The sequence below is a fragment of the Pinus tabuliformis genome, chromosome 1_1 (genome assembly GCF_031772625.1).
Source record: "Pinus tabuliformis cultivar Carrire ecotype Pingquan chromosome 1_1, CPIR1, whole genome shotgun sequence".
Taxonomy (NCBI): Eukaryota; Viridiplantae; Streptophyta; class Pinopsida; order Pinales; family Pinaceae; genus Pinus; species Pinus tabuliformis.
The window spans coordinates 552,313,851-552,330,724 of record NC_142297.1 but is presented as its reverse complement, the minus strand read 5'-3'; the positions used below and the strand labels follow the sequence as shown (position 1 = coordinate 552,330,724).

The 16,874-nt window shown below is 34.4% G+C and overlaps 1 pseudogene; it reads left to right on the top strand.

Moving 5' to 3' along the window:
• Positions 1-16,874, top strand: part of LOC149214332 (peroxisomal adenine nucleotide carrier 1-like) — a 45,760-nt pseudogene that overhangs the window by 18,423 nt on the left and 10,463 nt on the right.

The window sequence follows — 16,874 nt, the reverse complement described above, 5'->3', positions numbered from 1 at the left end:
ACTCTCTATCAATCTCATTATGTCTCACCCTTTCTACTTCAATCTCTAACATTTTATAATTAATGGAAGATGCAATTAGTATTCATCACTAATCCTCCTCATCTTTTAATGTATCACCTTCTCGATGATGTTTAACTCAAGTTGACTCTCTCCATCAAAATCCAAGAGAAAAAAACCAAATTATATGCCTTTAGAAATCAACAAAATGCGTGAGGAATGCTTAAAATTGATTCTAGACATAGTAACATAGGTTATCCCTTCAACGAAAGCAGTACTAGGAGCGGTAACGTACGTTTCATGTATAATACTTGAGTTATAATGCAGGTTACCTATGGAGAACTAATGTTACCCTTTGTTCAACCCCAATACTCAGTCAAATCTAGTATAAAGCTTCCTGAACTTGATCATCTACTCCTGCAATCATCTCCCAAGATTGTAGAATCTATGCAACCTCGTGTGAAGCCTCTAAATCATCATTTCAAGGCCTCAAACCCTAATCAATTGATCATCATGTCAAGGCCTCCAAACTTCTTGACCTCATACCACTATAATCAACTCCTTAACTGAATCCCGAGGTAGACACTTAGGACACCTAGCAATTCACTCCACAACTAAGTCCATAACTAAACACCTCTATAAACCAACATGTTCATGAGTGCCACCACATCAATTCCACCACCTTAAGACTCTATGAACCAATAGGATCACGAGGACAACCAAAACTAGCTTGGCATCATGAGGACCACCACTACTAGGTTGACATCATGAAGACCACTAAGTTGACATCAATTCCAACACCATGAAACAATATGTCCAACCTCATGTACCCTTCCAAACTTAGAGCTTCCTTTCGTCTCCCACATTATAACTCAAGTATTATACATGTCACCTATGTTACCCTTCCTAATAATTCTTTCTTCGAAGGGATAACCTATGTTACCATGTCTAGACTCAATTTTCAGCATTACTCACATATTTTGTTGATTTCTAACGGCATATACTTTGGGTTTGCTCTTGGATTTTGATGGAGAGAGTCAACTTGAGTTAACCATCATCGAGAAGGTGATAAATCCGAAGATGAGGAGGATTAGTGATGAATACTGATTGCACCTTCCATTAATTATAAAATGTTAGAGAATGAAGTAGAAGGGGTGAGACATAGTGAGATTGGTAGAGAGTTTATGCTACATGTTTGTAGAGTTGTAGAGTAAATGAGAGCTCAAACTTGGATCATATTGTAGAAGATGATGGAGCTACAATAGATCTATATGTATAATCTATTTGTGTTGCAGATTGTGGCTTCCAGATGTTGTTGATATGGATAGGAGAGATATTATTGTAGTTGCTACAGTTTAAGGTCAAAGTTTATATTCTTGATGCATTTGTGTTGCATGGGTTTTATTGGAGAGTTATTTGTTGTGACTTTAGTATATGAGTTTTGTATGAACGTATGAGTTTTTTTTATGTCTGAGTGTGTATATCATATTTTCATTATGTGCTACTTCAGGATTTGGTTTTGTTGAGGAGATTTTGGATGTAATTGTGTTGCAAAGTTTTATATGTAGATTGGTGATTGTGTTGTAGGTGTTTGAGTTAGTTGATGATCATAGATTGATGTTGTGAGTCAAGTATGAAAATGGATGAAATGAGGCTCACAATTGTTTATATGTAGAGATCATGGACCCAGTCTAAATAATTCTAAAACGTGTTCCACAAAGGAGCTTGAAGGTTATGGCCTTAAGTGGGCAAGTGATGGATTTCCAAGTAAGAAGTGGATTACATTTTCAGGGTGTAGTAGCATCCTTCGGTTAGTGTCATGAGAACTTAGGAGTGGTGGATTCCATCTAGTGGTTTCTGGATAGTCCAGTGGTGGCTTCTAGTAGGTGGTGGCCTGGAAAGTTGAGGGACTGGTGGCTTTGTGTTGGTGGTAGCCTGCAAAGTTCATAGAAGTTGTTGTCTAGAGCAAGTAACAACTCACATGATTAGCAAGCTATGGCTTATGCACTGGTGGTGTTTAGTGAATTAGATGTAAAAGAATTTTTACATAATAGAAGAGACGACGATGAAGACTATCTTTCGATGGTGGTATTTACCCTTGTGTGATGTGATTTTTGATGATTTTCATGGTTTTGTTTTAATTATTACATTTTCTTATTATTTGTACATGCTACTAATATGATTATGTGTTGATATACTATTGTATTGTTGACTAATTTACACATGAATAAGTGATTTTGAAGAGAAATGGTAAAATTGATAAAAATATATCAAAAGTCACACTATTCATTCACCCCCCCTCTCAGTAGTGCTCAAGGTTTCTAATAAGTGGTATCAAAATGGGGCTCTTGATTGTAGCTTAATCGCTGGAGAGTACATCTAGGTAGATTTCGTGAAAATTTTATAATTTTTTTTATTTTTTTATTTTTATTTTTATTTTTTCTCGGAATGAATAGTCCAGGAGTATATGTCCTCACTGCTGCGAATTTCAAGGTATGGCATGAAAGAATGAAAGCTAAATTATTATCTTTTTTATCTAACATTTGGAGATTGGTTTCTGAAGGATTTGGCGAGGATCCACTCTCATCTAAAGTAATGCAACAAAATGCTCAAGTAATATGTATCATTTGTGAGAATATCCATAATGCAAACTTGGAGAAAATTGGAGTTCTGAAATATGCCATGGAGGTTCGGGAGAGACTGCAAGTGTTATTTGGAGGTGATAATAGTAACAATGGAGAGGCCAAAAAGAAGAAAAAGAATAAGTCTCACCAAAGGAAAGAACCTTATCCAGAGAAGTCCCCCTAGTACGAATGGTCCAGCTGAAATATAAAAAAATGAAGCTTCAGCATAACCTAAAGTGCTTTCATGCAACAATTTTGAAGGTATAACAACAAAATGGATTTTTTTAAAGTTACGTTTCAGATAGATTTGATGTCAGTATCACTGATCCAGGAAATGATATTGATGAATTTGATAAACTAATGCTTCCTCAAGCAGAATATGAGTTAGCTTTAGTGGTTATTGAAAAATTAATAGTTGAGGTTGGTAGACTAATAGTTGCATGCAAGGATCAAGAATTTGTTTTGCAGATTTGTGATGATAAGGAGGCCAAGCTCAAGGAGGAAATCATTAATTTGAGAACCAAGCTTCAATAAGCCAAAAAAATTGAAGAGGTAGTGTATATTCAACATAAGGAGAAGGAGGGATGATATGGAAAGTTATAAGCAAAAGTGGTCTGTGTATGGATGTAGTTGGAGGAAAAGGACAAGCAGCTGAAGCAAGTGAAGAGTACCATAGCCTTGGAAAATTTGCTTGAGAACCAAAGATCGCCATTGGATAGATTTGGTGTTGGTTTTCTAATGGGAGAGTCCATTTTGCATGAAGGAAAAAAAAAATAAGAACAAAAAAGATTTGTATCAAACAATTTAGCAACAACAATAAGAGTAGAAACCAAGCTAACAAGCAGCAGATCCAGTAAGAACACAAAAGAAGACCACAAGTAGCACCTACATTCAAAATATTTTTTGCTCCAAGAGAGGATTGTGGATTTATTATATTATTGGCAAAGGATTAAAAAAATTAATAATAACATAAGGGGAGCCCTCCAACCGAGTATGGAAGAAATGTTGTAATGTTATGTAAACAAGAGCCATTTTATGACTTTGAGACATCAAATAGGTTTTCCCATAGTATTATTCTCTAATGTAGCCTATTTAAAAACATAACATTAAATATCTATATATAGATATATATATATATATATATATATATATATATATATATATATATATATATATATATATATATATATATATATATATATATATATATGTATGTATGTATGTACACACACAAATAAATTAATAAGTATAATGTTAACTCTTGATCTATCAAGTGCGGACAAACTCTAATCTCGAGGTGCAAAGATTTCCTCAAATTTTGCATTCAAAAAGAGGTTTGAATCTTTAAAGATTTGATCTCTTTTAGTTAAGTGTCCAAATAAATTTAAAATGATTAATAATTAAATTAATGTAAATAGAATTATTATATATATTAATTATATATAATAATTTATTTTGTAAAATTTTAATTTGGGAAAATTTGGTCAATAATAAATATATGTTTTTTAATGTCATTAATACATTTGACTTACAAGTAGTTAAATGAACACTTTGATTTCAGGGAAGTGATTTTATCTCCAAGCTTTTAAACATATAATATAATAGGCTAAATATCATACTCATTAATACCAATTACCCAAAACCATTACTATTAATCTAATAATTTTAACTTTCATTAAATCAAATTTACATAGGAATATATTAATTTAAATATAATGATGAAAAATCATATAAATTCTTCTACAAATAACATTGTATATGTTTAGCGCATTTGTAAGATATAAAATAACCATTGCTATTAATCTAACAATTTTAACTTTCATTAAATCAAATTTACATTGAAATATATTAATTTAAATATAATGATTAAAAATCATATAAATTCTTCTACAAACAACATTGTATATGTTTAGCGCATTTGTAAGATATAAAATAATCATCATGGTTCATAAATCTCGAGAGACTTACCTAATATTAAATATTTTGTAATTAGCAACAATATTATACTTAATATTAAATATTTTGTAATTAGCAACAATATATTAATATTAAATATTTTGTAATCAGCAACAATATTATATTTAATATTAAATATTTTGTAATTAGCAACAATATATTATAAGCCTTGTTTTTTTTTCTCAATCGATTTTTTTGGATTAATTTGATCTAAAATTTAAATAAAATTGTTTAAAATAAAAAATAATTATTATCTCTAAAAATATATGATAATAGAAGTGGTTGAATTTTGTTTTTATGATGGAAATATATTTAGCCCCATTTAAAACCCAGGAACACCCAAAATCTTTAACCTTAAAAATTTTAACCTAAATTTCCAAAAAATTCCATAAGATTTTATCAAATTTGTCCAGAGAAATTTAAAACCTCCTTAAACAATTTAATTACACTCTATTTAATCAGCTAATCCGGATTGGTTCTTCAACTTGTCCTGACGATGAACCACACTGGTTGGTTCGAAACGCGTCGACAAAAGATTGGTTATGTGATTTTGCCGAAGATTATCTATACAACAATCTAATGTTTTATAGATTCTTTTAATATATTAAATTTATTTTCACATTTAAAAATATAATTTAAACAACCAAATAATTTCACTGTAATATTTTTTTTTAATATATTAAATATATTTTTTTTAAAAATATAATTTAAACCCAAAAAAAATACGATTTTACTATGCAAATATTGAAAAGTATGTAATTTGAAGTGATTGAAATAATACTATTGAATTCGTTTTCACATTAAAAGAAGATTTAATTTTTTTTTAAGTAAAAATCATTTGGTAAATAAAAAAATTAAAATTCTACCAAGATCATACTATCCAGCGAAGGAATTCCCCACTTTTCCTTTCCATACAATGCAGATAGGGATTTTTTTTCCTTGAGAAAGAAACCAGTAAGTACGCCCAGTGCCATCAATGTAGCTCCAGTGAAGAGTGGATATGATTAAAATACGGAAGAAGTAATTACACCACTTGCGGCAATTCAGCTACAGTCAAAATGGAGGGAATACTTCTAAAAAAATCCCCCAACCATGTGACTGGCTCCACTGGGTCCATAATCTCTCTCCGCCATCGATTCTCCTGTGTCTGTTGTGTCTGTAGTGAGTGAGTTCCGACAAAAGGGCTGTATGTTCACTGTGCTTCAGCAGCTGAGAATTGCTCAGACATGACACTGGAATCACAGGAACGTCAATTGAGGACATTGTTGTACACTTTCACTGTGTCATTTATTACACTTTATCCAGAGAATATACTTCAATGCTTCATTCCTGCATGTATTCTCTGGCAACCACATCCAGATTTCTTCAATGCTCCGTCGACCGAAAAAGTCTGTGACGTCATTCATTTTCGTTTATCGAGGCATCCAAATTTCAGGTCGCAGTTTGGAATTTCCGGTGCAGGAATCTCGGTGCAGGAATTTCGTGGAAAAATTTGAGGTGAAATATTGATTTGTTTTATTTAGTTTTTTGATTGTATATATAGATTCAGCACCATGAAAAACTCCTAGAAGTAGGGCACTTATATTGTGCAGCGTTTACCCAACAATTTTGTGATTTCAATGACTTCTTGCTGGATTTTAGATAAATTAGACCGAAAAAAACTTCCAAAAAGTCTCACTATAGACAATTCCCTTATTATTTATGTCATCTATCTATACACTTTAATGCTATGGCAACTTATCTCAGCAGTTACTTCAAAATTTCAAATATTTTCAAAATACCCAGGAGATTGCTCTTTTGCATATTAATTCCTTGTTCTGTTCTGTTTTATCAATGAAGTTACAAAGGATGGAATTCATTTTGTCTTAAAGTTTATGTGACAAAAATTGAAGAGAATAAAACAATGCAGTGGAGGACTGCTTTTCTGAGTGTTACAAATCACTTAAATAAGATTATATTGGAAATATCAGTAATAAATGACTCGAGTGAAACTAGACTTGAATTGGACTAAGTGAAACTGAACTAGGACACTTAAGAGGGACAGGGGGTTGGAATTAGAATCTCTAATGCCCCCCTTATTCTCAACCACGTAAAATTTAATTAAGATACCTACTGGTCTATGTCTCAGCTAGGCTTACAATTTATAAAATTGACTTCAACTACATTTACTTTTCTTCTTTTTCTCTTTGTTGTATACAATTTATAAAATTGACTTCAACTACATTACTTTTCTTCTTCTCTTCTTACAGATTCTATAGCCTCTAAATTGTTTCATCTTTTTCTCTTTGTTGTATCCTTCAAATCTTAGTTTCTTCATTTGATGGCACGGGTCTTCCATTCTTTTAGGTAGTCTAACCATATCTTGGACTTCTTTAAAAATGACTTGTATGTGGGCTGCTGCCACATATTATCTTTTGTAGTGCTCTTTTCATCATCAATATGTTAAAACATAAAACCATAATACAATTTCATCTCTTCAAGACTCCAATACCTAAAAATTTCATTGATGTCCTCATCATCCAAAATGTCTTCAACATGCATTTCTGCAGCTTCTATGCAGACTTTATCAAGGCATGGTGTTGCAAGCCATGCTTGAAGGAAAAATAACTCTTTTTCGTAATCGTTCTGTCCCTAGACACTGGAAATCAATATTAGAAATAAAAATATTTACAGAACTAGATTGGTTCTGTTCCTTCCGCACTGTAATGAGAGCTTTCCCCAGTTGCACTTTTTTCTCTACTGCTTTTTCTGTCTCTGTTTTCTCTTTGTGGGCTTCCTTGTTTGCCTCTGCGTTTATCTCTGTCTCTGTCTTTGTCTCTTCCACTTCTATACTAACCTGTTCTATTGTAGATAGGTTGTCTTCCATTGACTCAAGTGGACTTTTCTCACTAAATAAGATCAAGTATATGTGATGTTTTTCTTGCATCACCTGCAACCATTCACCATTAGCCAACAATTCTTCATCAAATTTTACATCGACAATATTAATTGTTGGATTCACCATAGCATTTACTGCTCCAACGGCAACTTTACTATCATTAGCAAGCTTTGTCGCTGGATTCACCAAAATTTCATCAGCAAGCTCTCTTGCTGGATTCACCAAATTTTCAGTAGAAAGTTATGTGGTTGGATTCACCAAATTTTCATCAGTAAGCTATGTTGATGGATATACCAAATCTTCATCCACTTGTAGTTGTGCATAGTGGGATTCAACAAACTTTTCATCTCGATGTAGATTTGTTGCTATAGATCCACCTTCATCTTCAACTTCAATTCTCTCCCTTACACCAAAACTCCTTTCAAGGGTATCCCAAGCCTCCTTGGTTGTCTTGGCATCTAAAATCAAGGGAAGAATATTGTCATTTACAGATTCTTTTATGCATGTGAATGCAAAAGCATTATTTTGCCTTTTCACTTCTAATTCTTTAAAAAAAGCTTCATACAATTGCTACTTCGACTTTCTTAACCTCTTGGCTTTTCCCATTTGTTGAATGTTGACTCACTATGACTCAACAAACCAATTAACTTATAAACATAATAACTTCTTTACTGCTACAAAAAAAAGAAAGTCTATAATTTTTTTTAAAAACAATACTTTCTCAAAATATTTCACAAATCCCTACCCTATTTCAATGCTGCCAACAATTTTAAACCACACTTGAATCCCATATAATAAGGTCCCTTTTTAATACAATAGTTTTTTTTTTAAAAACCTTTTGAAAAACTTTGAAACTCATTATACACTTGAATCCCATATAATAAGGTCCCTTTCTAATACAATAGACTTTTTTTTTTAATAGAAGAACCTTTTGAAAAACTTCGAAACTCATTAAACATGAGCCTTCAAAAAAAAAAATATGAGATAAGAGGATGAAGACTTTTGAAATACGATTTGTTGACTTTCTTAAAAAACTCGAGGAGGCTCCTTTGAGTTTTTTTAAACTTCGACGGCTATACCTCTTGTTTTGGTAACGCTATGTGGGATGAGGACAACCCGCGTTTGAGTGAGAACGTTGTAAGTTAATGAAACTAATTTATGTTGGGTTAGTAACGCCTAACGCTTCTTCTGTTCTGGGCTGCGTTAATAACCTTCTGGTTTGATTGCTGGACTGCGTTATTCTCCTGCAACACAAAAAAAATGCAGCACTTCCCACAATGCATATTTACGACTTTTTGTTGTCTTTTAATGACTTTGCAGCAACGATTTGTTTTTCCAGTACGAGGCTTCTCACGGCTACTTTACTTCGCCATGTTCTCTGCTCTTCTTTTTTTTTTTTTTTTGGGTGAATACGCATAGACATATATGAAAAGCTGCTTTCAAAGAGTCTTATGTAATCTTCTCTCTTGCTCTCAAGTAGTCTTACGTAAGCTAGCTCTTATACCATGACAAAAATTGAATTAAATATTACAAACCACTTAAATAAGATTAAATTGGAAATATAAGTAATAAATGATTGGAGTGAAACTTGACTTAAACTTGGGAGTTGTGGCTTACTATTATTGGATTTTGGCGAGAGCTATTTTCAGAATACGAGGAAGTTTCCCAACCCTTCCAAGGAAAAGCGACTATTATTAAATAGGTAAGGGCAGGGTTGCGAGATCAAAGGCATAATAAGAAGTCAACGAGGATGGAGAGACTCAAATGTAGAGGAATTTCATGGGCGAAGATGTGCGATCACTAAGGAAACAAGCAATAGGGGATTTGGACAAGGTGTAAATAACTAGCTTTTCACATGAAGGTTTCAGGTCTTGGGATGGAAGGTTTCAAGACAATGATTTGGAAGCTTTGTGATGGAGTGGGAAGCGTAATGTGCAGATGGCGTTGCAGGTTGCAAGTGATGGACTTTGTGTGTTTTCAAATATATTAGGTGGTTAAATATCTCTTGTTTAAGTGATTATTGGTCTTCTGAAGGAATGTTTCTCCCCCGACACATTTGTTTTATCTCTGGTGTCCAATGTTATATTGGAAGCCTCTCTATCAAGCTTTGTTATAGTTGTCACAGATTCAGTGGCCAAGACTAAGAGAAAGTGTGGACTATGCATCAATATGGGATAAGGGAGGTTATCATACAAAGTAGAGGCTCTTATTAGCTGAAGGGATGCAAAACAAGCATCAAGTATGAATCATGGCGCTTTGAAGATCTTTTAGTTCATGATCACCCATATTGGTGGAAGCTTCTATTGTTTATGGGCCTTATTGAGACGTAGTCTTTGGGGATGATACATTAGGTTCTAGGGGATTTACTGTCTCTTGGTCTTATGTTTATATCCTTATATTATGGTTATGAGGAATTTCCATAACTTTTCTTGTCCGCTATAGGAAGTGGATTAGGGTTTCATCTATGTATCTGCCCTATGGTTCAGATCTTTCTCTTCAGGTCTGGAAGAGTTCAAATTTTCCTTCTAGTAGTTATTTTTATCTGGGGTGGTAGATCTTTTGGTGGTTCAACATTTATGACTAATTTATTGGCAATCGAGTCATATTGTTTTTTTTTTTTTAATTCATGTCCTTTTTCATTACTGCAGGAGTTGGCATATTAACTATTTATGACAACCTTCATGGGGTTCTAATTAATTCTATCTATTTTGAAGATTGTTTGGTCGCATCCTCAGGATTTTCTCGTATCTCATTTTAGATTTTTCTAATGAATGTTGCCATGTAGGGGCCACACAATATTTTATACTTCTTGTATTTCTATTGTCAAAGTCTTGCATGGTGGCTTTGGGTTTAGCACCACATTGGTAGAGGAGGTCGTGGTTTGTGACATAATGTTCATGTATATCAAGGCTACAAATGGAGGGTAGCAGGAATTTTACATTTGGAGGTTTGGCTCGTGATAGGTGGGTGGTCAGTCTTCTCTTTTCTGATGGGTCGGGAGGTGGTGACAGTTGGGGGAGGTGAGGATATTCTGGTCTTCAGTGATCAATTTGGGTTATAGTTTAGCGGAAAGGAGTTTTGTGAGTGGGGATTGCAAGGTCATAGTTTCGGTCACCCTTGGGGCCCTTGACATGGCACACTCTTCAGATCTCCTTCGATATTTATCATTGGGAGAGAAAGAGAGGTCACTATGGAGGCCAAAAACAATGCTCATAGGTTTTTGAGGAGTTGTGATAATGTTTCTTCGCATGTCAAAGGAGTGGTAGAGGGCTCTTATGTTGAGATCATCTGTGAAGGGGGAAGGCAGGGATTTGATGGTCTAAATTAAAAATTGCAGAAGTCCCAACCTTGTAAGAAAATGTTGATTAAGGTTTCGACACATGTATAAAGTCTGGTTCTAGGGGTGGACATTTTCTAAGACAGGGTGGAAAGCCTCAAGCATTGGGCTCTAGTCGGCAGGTGGGAGTTCACTAAGATGTCTAGGGAATATTTTAAGGGATGGGTCGATAAAAGTTGGGCACCAATTCTCAAATACCATCTGAAGGTTAGTATCTTACTCAATGGGTGGTTTTTCTTTCATTTTCTTAGCATGAAGGACATAGAGAAAATATACATCTTCCTTGGGTCAGGGACCGTGGGTTTCTATCTCTCGAGAGGTGGAGTGCATGTTTTAACCCCCTAAAGGATGTCTCGCATCATAAGATCTTACGTATGAAGCTTCCTTGACTTCCTTTGGAACTCTAGCCTAATCAGGCTATAATGGAAATTGATAACAAGATTGGTAAAAAACATTTCATAGAGGAGGGGAGTTTGGGGAAGTTGGACAAGAGGGTAGGTTGGGCATTGGTTGAAGTGGACTTTAATGGAGGTCTGTCGACTGAGATAGACTTATCTTGGGGGCCATTTTCCTTCAGACATGACATCAATTTCTGGGGTATCCCCTTTATATGCCTGGGGTGTCATGAAACTAGTCATCTGATCGAAGTTTGCCCAAAGCCTCGAGGAACTATGAGTGACCCAGACTCCATCGATTTCCTACAAAAATGAAAGCTTAGCGCTCAGGAATCCTATGTCCCAATGATTTCAGGTACTCAATTATATGATCATCCCTTCTCTTGAAGATAATTCTACAAAGCATAATGATGCATGTGCTTATGATGTCTTGGATTCACATAAATACAATGTTTCGTTAGATCATGGAAATGACCTTCTTGAGACATTTATTAATCTTGTTTTTCGACCTATCTATAAGGGGTCCTCCTTGACCTCCTTTGTTCCCCATCCTCACATTCCGGTCATGTTTGAATTAGCTACCATTTACAAAGAATCTCCTTCCATCGTTTGGGTCCTAGGAAGGAAGGATGGACTCTCTAGTACTTCAGGTCATCCTTGATCCCCTACTATCAGATTTGGGTCTTTTATAGGTAACCCATCTTCTCTAGTCTCAAAATACCTTGAAATGTTCTTATTGGCACTTAATGAATCTATCGGCCTCAAGCCACTGTCTATAAAAAAATCTTTCTTTGCGGAGGATGATTTTATTGTTAGCCCCAACTCTCAGAAGAATGTCACTATGAGGAAGAAGATAGGTACTAAATTCAAGAAGGTTTCAAAATTTTCATCGATATCCTCAAACCTTCATGAATCCTTTCAAGCCACCATGGAGGTTTCTCCATCCACTCCACTAGAAGTCCTATATCCCTATTTATCTATGGGGGATTACAAACTCATTGTTTCCCGGGTCCTTAGAGAGCCTATACCTGACCACTTACAATATTTATGATCTTTATGTATTTCAATGTTAGGGGGTTGGGATCTGCCCCAAAAATAAGCTCTATTCGTATTATTATAACTATGAAAAATATTTCATTAGTCCTTTTTCAAGAGACTATGGAAATTTTTAGTGGAAATATGCCCCGAGTGGAATGTCTGTGCTACCAGTCCGAGCTCGAATCTATGAGGTGGACACGATTACAATAAAGGAAGGATTAAAATATCCAGGGTTCTGTTTGAACCTCATAAATATGAAATAAGGGACTGGGAATGGTTGATAAGAAAATTTGAGTGTAAGATGTTTCAATGGTCGAATAAGTGGCTATCATTGGGAACGAGGTTGATTATGATCAAAGCAACCCTTAAGAATATTTCTATATATAGGATGCATCTCTTCTATCTGCCTAAAGATATAATTAAAATAATTGATGCTATTATAGCTAGGTACCTTTGGGCTAGGCCTAAATCCACAAATAAGATACTTTTGGTCTATTTAGAGGTGCTTGCGAGACATGAGAAGGATTGAGGGTGGGGTATAAAGGACACATAATGTTTCAGTAAGGCTTTAATTGTCAAGAAATTATGGACAGATTTCCAGGGAAAAGGTATTTGGTAATAGGTTATTAAAGAGAAATATCTAAAAAATAGAGAGCTTAAGGAATGGATTAAAGAGGGGGCTCCAAAGAAGAAGGTGGCATCTTATATATGGAGAAGCATGATGAGAAACAAACATTGGCTACTACGAAATTTGAGATGGGAGGTTGGAAGGGGGAATAGGATAGAAATAGGACTAGATGATATCAAAGGAGTGGAGGGAATACATACTCTTTCTATTCCCATCCTTGAGAATTTACATAAGAAAAGGCTTTACTTTATGAACTAAATCTCTTTTGATTGAGGACCTTCTTCTGTTACAAGTTATTGGCTTAATGCATTTGAACTTGGATTTCTAGAGGATCTATTTGTGGAATGGACACATTTCACAACACAATTAAGTCTAGCAGGTTTAAAACACATTGAGAAGAAAGAAAAGCTATCATGGGAAGGTGTTATGTATAATGAGAAGATCTCGGTTAAGTATATTTATAAAAATATTTCTCATGGACATGTCTTGAATGATAATGCTTTTTGGTTTCATAACACGTGGAGATGGGATATACCTCTCAAATTAAAATGTTTTATGTGGATGGTGGTCCACAATAATATTTTAACTTGGAATAATATCCATAAAAGGGGCTTTCAGGATCTTGGAAGATGCTCTTTATGCAAAGAATATTTAGAAGATGTGGAACATCTATTTCTAACATGTCCTTTTGGAATCTCAGTATGGAGTGGGGTTCTTCAAACACTTAAAATACATGTAATCTAGAACATGGTTTTCCATTTAGATATGCCTCACTCAATGTTTTGAAGGTTTCAAGACATATCATTCCTTTCCTTTCTATATTTTGTGGGGCATATGGAGAAGAAAGAATGAAAAGATTTTTGAACAAACAGAACTGGATACTAGAGACGCCTATTTAAAGATCTCTGCATGTTTTACGGAGATACGAATAATGAAGGAGGAACAACCTAGAAGAAATTTTCGACTCATGGAGCTATGGTCATACTTTCCTATTGTTTTATTTTTTTTATTTTTTTATGGAGCATCCACAAACAGGGCTTGTGGAAGTGGGACACACTTAGTTTTGAAGCCAGACAACACCTTCCATTTCAGTTGGTATAGTGGTAAAGGGTCAAATAATAGAGTTTGAGCTAATCATACTCTTGGGGGCTCTTCTATGTCCTAATTGGCTTGCAATTGAATATTTACTTGTGTTTGGAGATTCCAAGATGATCCTAGATTGGGTATAATTGAGAACAAAATGTGGACCACCTTCCCTTAATTTTTGGATGCAATGCATAAAATCTTTGATGAATACCTTTCAGAGACTAGCCTTTAATAATGTCTACAGAGAGTAGAATCAAGTGGAAAATCTCCTATCAAAGAAGGGATGCAATTGTGTGCCAGGGAGGATTTTCTACTTAGTTTTCGATAAAGGAATCCTTTTGCAACTCGGGGAGTTTTAACTTATAAAGGGATGCCCTTGACAAATTTTCCTTCATCTGGTTTATTTGTCATCCGTCCAGGACAATTTTCATAGATCATGATATATTTTTATCATGTTTGAATCATATATGTTATATTTTTCATCATAAAAAACTTTAAGCTTTTTTTGTGAAAATTGATATAGTAGACAATTTTTAGAAATAGAAGAACTATGATTTAGAGTAATAAGGTACTTATAAATTTAGACATTTTATTTTAAAATCTAATATATGGCATGAAAAAACATTAACAATGAAATACCAAAGTATATATCTACTTTTTATTAATGAAAATCAATCATTTTTTCCTTATTAAGAATAAAAAGAGATTTAATCTATCTAAATTCTTGAATACTTGATTAATCCAAATCTAAAATAAATCTAATAACAATGTTGAATTCCAATTCCAAGTCCAATCGACCAATGCACAATACCTCATTCAATAGCATTGTGAACCATTACATGTGGTTACATAAAACAGTGTCGCCCAATTTTAAAATTAGCTTGATAAAAAATCCAGACTAGCACAAGCATCCAGTCGAACTTTTCGTAGCATGGTTAATTTAGACACCAAAAATCCAATGCTACCACATACCACATGGTCAAAATCGTCAACAATGACTGCAATATGAACTTCGTCGTAAATGATTTCTGGGTAAGCCAAGAGTCGGCATCATCACTTGCATCAAACTTCCATATATTGGATTCGTTAAACACACTGATTTTTCTCTGTTCTAATCCCTCAAGGAGATTTTTAGTTTTGATTTGAAATCTAAGTTGCGCGCAATTTGTACCCCCATAATAGACATATATATAACAGATTAGAGATCTTATTAGGTGGAATTTATATGTAACAGGGGTTGATTTTGAATATTTGACGAAGGAAACTTCAAGATCCATAGCAGGGTTCATCAGCACTACCATATTGTATCCCTTAGATACATGTAAGAACAAGTACCAGGCAGAGGTTTATGATGGTGGTCGTCAGAAATACAAGTCTGTAGCTTGAGCGCATATTTTCCTTAGAATTAAACTGGGTTGTTTCTTTTTTTTTTGAATGGGTTTTGCTGAATTCAGTATCTGGCACATGTATTTCCTTAGAAATCATCTGGGTTGAGTATTTTGAAATGGGTTTTTGTATCTAGTTGCAATTTGGGTCACTGGATCCTTGGGTTAGTGTGCTTAAAATTGGTGGGGTTGATCCTCTTGTAAGGATGCACTGAATCTAGATGGTCTGTTGGGTGCATTGAAGATGGACACTAAAATTGACCCATATAAACCCTGCATATCTTGAATTCAAACAAATGGTCGACATTCAAATATTAGAGATAGGTGAAACCCCAAGGTGCACGTATGACCTTGGTTTAGATGGCTCTGTGCCAATAATCATTCATTCTGCTTTGAAGATTAAAGCTTAACTAAGATTGAAATGCATGCAACCTATATATTTTGTTAAATATCCCAATGGATGGTTCCTGATCTAGGATTTATTTTCCCAATCTAGCATTTGTGTGTTTACTTTGCTTTTGAGTCTGAAAAAGAATTGTCTAGTCATTCTGTTTTGGTACAGAATTAATAGGTCCATGGATTCACCACATTTTGTTTTTGAGCTGTCAAATTGTAGGGATTAAAAATAACTCCATTCTAATTAGGCATCTATATTCTCACCATTGCTTAAGAGGGTTGCACTATTTTCTTAAAGGTTTTTGACCAGCATAGCCTATCTACTTAGCATTTTATCCATAATAGTCAAAGTAACATTTTTTCAGAGGGATGATATTTGTTTTGTTAAAGAAGCTCCCATTCTATTCTATGTTCCATATTATGCCATAACAATAGCACTTGAGACTTCACCATATCCATTATTTCACCAATCTATACCAACCAACCATTCCGAAGGCCAAGTAAATTCATTGATAATCCAAGCTCCCTTAGTAACCTATGGTACTTTCTAAATCACCCTCTCCAAAATCATCCAGTAAACATTTTCACTATGGAAGAGGATGCATGTATTTTAGGAATTAGGTCCTTGAACACCCCGACTACTATATTTTACTCTGAGTTGGTGTAACACCCCTCCCTTGTGTACTAAATTATTGTAAACCTAAGCTAAGTTAAAGCTAGTTGTGATATCCTCCCTTGTGTGTTAAGTGTATATCCTCCCTTGTGTGATATCACAAGGGAGGATATCACAACTAGCTTTAAGTGTATATCACAACTAGCTTTAATTACTTGATCCAATTAAATTATCATGCATATGTTAATGATTCCTCAATAATTCCTCAATAAACCATGTTAACATTTGGATTCAACCTTAAGGAATCTTAATTTTATTTAATGACAAGACACAAGGGAGGATATCACAACACAAGGGAGGATATCACACAAGGGAGGATATCACAACTAGCTTTAAGTGTATATCCTCCCTTGGGATATCCTCCCTTGTGTGATATCCTCCCTTGTGTTGTGATAGCCTCCCTTGTGTCTTGTCATTAAATAAAATTAAGATTCCTTAAGGTTGAATCCAAATGTTAACATGGTTTATTGAGGAATTGTTG